Source organism: Octopus bimaculoides, chromosome 24, assembly GCF_046866305.1.
Source record: "Octopus bimaculoides isolate indiv1 chromosome 24, ASM4686630v1, whole genome shotgun sequence".
NCBI classification, from domain to species: Eukaryota; Metazoa; Mollusca; class Cephalopoda; order Octopoda; family Octopodidae; genus Octopus; species Octopus bimaculoides.
In genome coordinates this window covers 35,904,357-35,908,017 of record NC_142951.1, presented here as the reverse complement: position 1 = coordinate 35,908,017, position 3,661 = coordinate 35,904,357, and the positions used below count along the sequence as shown (strand labels likewise).

General features: G+C 42.3%; 1 long non-coding RNA gene across 1 annotated transcript in view; it reads right to left on the bottom strand.

The window, feature by feature from the left end:
* LOC128250763 (uncharacterized) overlaps positions 1 to 601 on the bottom strand; it is a 7,437-nt gene extending 6,836 nt beyond the window's left edge. The window contains exon 1 of the long non-coding RNA XR_008266746.2: positions 1 to 601. This exon is cut by the window's left edge and continues 519 nt beyond it. This is a non-coding gene — a long non-coding RNA (uncharacterized LOC128250763).
* Positions 602 to 3,661: the final 3,060 nt, after the last annotated feature.

The window sequence follows — 3,661 nt, the reverse complement described above, 5'->3', positions numbered from 1 at the left end:
ATATGTATATATTGTTCTCCCTCTCTCTCAAGATATATACAAGAGGGCACTGAAAAGTTTCTGGCTTTAAGGGTATCGTGAAAGGCCTGGCTGGAGGCCCAAACTTCCAACTTCTTTTATAGGGCTTAGAAAAACTAAAGAGCTGCTGCAATGAGTGTGTGAATCTGAGAGGAGGGGAATATGTTGAATAAAATCATAATTAACTGATTCTTTCATGAGTTCTGTATAATTTCATTTCTGTTCACTTCAGGTAGTAAGTTTATCTGTTCTATAAAAGGTAGAGAGAGAGAGAGAGAGAGAGAAAGAGAGAGGGATAGAAAGAGAGAGCGAATCAGTCTTCTGCATTAGTCACCACAGTCATTTTTGTGCTTCTGGTGAGTCTTCAGTGCAAAGCTTACTTATAGTAAGATCTTTGTCATCATCCCTACGGCTGTGGCTGAAGCTGTCCTATAAAAATGGCAGGACACACGTGCAAATATATGTATATGTATATAACATGTGTGTGTATATATATATATATATATATATATATATATATACACGCACACACAGACGTTAAACGATGATACTGATGTTTGTATATATAGACATATGTGTGTATGTTTGCATATAGATATGTATGTATGTATATGAACATTTATGGAAATAGATACGTGTGAATTGTAATTATAAAGATCATGTTTTGCAGTATGAAGTAGGGTGGGGTGGGGTGGGGGTGAAACTATCAACACTTGTATTAATTGTTGACACCACTTCCTGAGTTAGGGTTGTTGTTGCTGTTGTTGTTGTTGGTGGTGGTGGTTGCTGTTGACACCAGATCACTGGGGTGATGATGGTCACTAGCTGTTCACACCTGTTATTCGGGTGGTGGTGGTGGTGCAGCAGGATTGTGTGTGGGGGGGGGGGGGGAGCTATTGTTTTAGAAGACTGGGTGGGATGGTGGAGGCAGTCATTGTCTGTTGTGACTAATTTAGGAGGTGGTCCTGGTGTAGCAGAGGCAGTGGGGAATAGGAGGAGGGGGAGTCTAGCTTGTGCTCCCCCCCCCGCCACCTCACCATACCTAGATTGTTTATGGAGTGGCATACAACATAATACACGAAAAAGAACAGGATTTCGTAAGCAAAAGCGGCCAAATACATTGAAAACAATATATCATTGTAACAATGAGAGAGAGGGAGGGGGGAGAGAGAGGGGGGGAGAGAGAGGGAGGGAGAAAGTGTGTGTGTGTGTGTGTACCTATGATGCACTAATTTCTGCTTGTCATGAGGTCAAATAATAATAATAATAATAATAATAATAATTAATTCGTTTTATTGGCCACAAGGGCTAATATCAATCAAAAACATGTAAGGACAAAGACAGGACGAAGGTTACATAGGGTTTTGTCCGAAAAGTAGAAAAACGTTCGTGTAAACAGAGGAAAAAAACGGAGAAAGATATAACAAATAAAACTCCCAATAGGGGGAGGCGCTTCGAAACAGAAAAGGTTACACGTGGAAAAACCCATAAAACCACGGGTGCCTGGTCAGAAAAAATAAGAAAGGGGTATAGAGCCCTTTCTCCTTTTACATTACCTTTTTTTCTTTTTTTTCTATAGGTGTATTCTCAGAATTGGTTCGTTTATACTGGCCATTCTTCCAACAGTCACCCATCTTTCAACGAATTTGCTATGAGACAGTACTTCCCTCTCTACTCTCATCTTCCTTTTCAAGTGGAACTTGAAAATGTTGATGAGGCCTTGGCCAAAGAGGAAAGTGTCTGACTTTAGCCCTTTCAAACGGGTCCACCATACCACCTCTTTCACTACAGCCACTGGGCATAGGAAAATTGCTTTGCCCTCCCGGTTAAAGGAGGTCGGCGGGTCAATCTTCACGATGGATTCAGCTGATAGCCGGATCCGTCCTACACGTGACAGTAGCTGTTCGACATAAACCCATTGGTCAGCAATACTCGGGCACTGGACGAGTGCGTGCAGAACGGTTTCGTCGTCCTGAGCGCACCTCAGGCTGACGGCACTTCCGTGCCGGTAGAGTTTATCTCGAACAGGCAGCGCATCTCGGTAACACTGCCAGGTCAGGGACTTATGGAAATTATCCATGGGCCCCGGCCCGAAAGTTCTTCCGAACAGACTGTTTAACTGATTATCTTCGACGCCTAGTTTCCCCGAGAACGTCGTCGCACTTTTCCTCCACTAACCCTCTATAGAACGCTAAAGTGGAGCTACTACCGATCGCACTGCCCGCCTAACTGAGAGCGGTGAGAGCTTGGCGGCACTCGAGGTGCCAAGCGCCTTTTCTCGGTCTACGTTTGATCCAGGATTACAGCTCTGTTAAAGAAACGAGCTGCGGAAAATCGTGTCTGACGAACGGCGACCACACCTGTTCACCGTCCAGGAAACGCTTCAGATGTAGCCTGAGCGCATGTTTGCGCATCAGCAACCACGGCATGCCAAGGCCTCCGTTCAGCGGCTGTTGACAGCAGATGGAGCGCCTGACCAGTGGTACCTGACCCTTCCACAAAAAGTTGAAGAGCAAGCGTTCCAGCTTGGTTAACCAGCGGTCGGGACAAGGGACGACGCGACAAAATTTGAACTCAGAACGTAGCAGCAGATGAAATACTGCTAAGCATTTCGCTTGGCAGCTTGCTGCTTTAATAACGATAATAATAATTATTATTATTGTTATTGTGTTTGTTTTGGTATTATGATTGTTTGTAAAAATCATTTTGGACTTGGCTTTGCACTCCACTAAGCAAATTTCCTTCCTGCACACATGTTTTTATGGGGTTGGATTATAATAAATAAACTGTTTTGTTGGTATTTAGAGAAAGTGTGAGGCTAAGAGTCAGATATTTAGATCTCAATGATTATGTTAAGGTTTTAAGCAAACATGACAAATCTGTTGATGATTGTCTCCTGCAGATTTCTGTAGCCTTTGTTGACAATTTTCTTTATTAATGCTGAATGACTCACTGGGTATTTACTCTGTGTGTTTCTCTAATACGTAGAAAGGTGTTAGCACACTGGGCGAAATGCTTAGCGGTATTTAGTCTCTTTGCGTTCTGTGTTCAAATTCCACTGAAGTCGGCTTTGTCTTTCATTCTTTCAGAGTCGATAAATTAAGTAACAGTTGCATACTGGGGTTGATCTAATCGATTGGCCCCTTCCTCCAAAATTTCGGGTCTTGTGCCTAGAGTAGAAAAGACTATTTATTATCACAATTTGTAAACAATGGTCAACCTGGGTTTGACTGATGCAGACGTTGGTGCTCAAGCAGAACCACATCAGAACTCTCTCACTCTTTAACCAGTAAAAGAGATAAATATATCAGGTTGCAGAACTATGCATGTGTGTGTGTGTGTGTGTGTGTGTGTGTGTGTGTGTGATTTTATATATAAAACATTTAAAAACCTGTTGTTAAGTTGTCATTTGCTAAAATAACCTTTTACATTAAATTCTTTTAATTAGCTCTTCAGTTTGATTTTAACCCATACTCAGTCGTTAACCCACACTCAACCCTCGTTAACTTACACTCAACATGTCGTCAATTCCCATTTATACAGAAAATGGCTCTGAAATCAGCAACAATTTTTCTGTGGAGTGAGGAGAATTTCTTAGCGAAGGAATTCATTTTGGATTCAGCTGGGGACTGGTTGCCTAGCA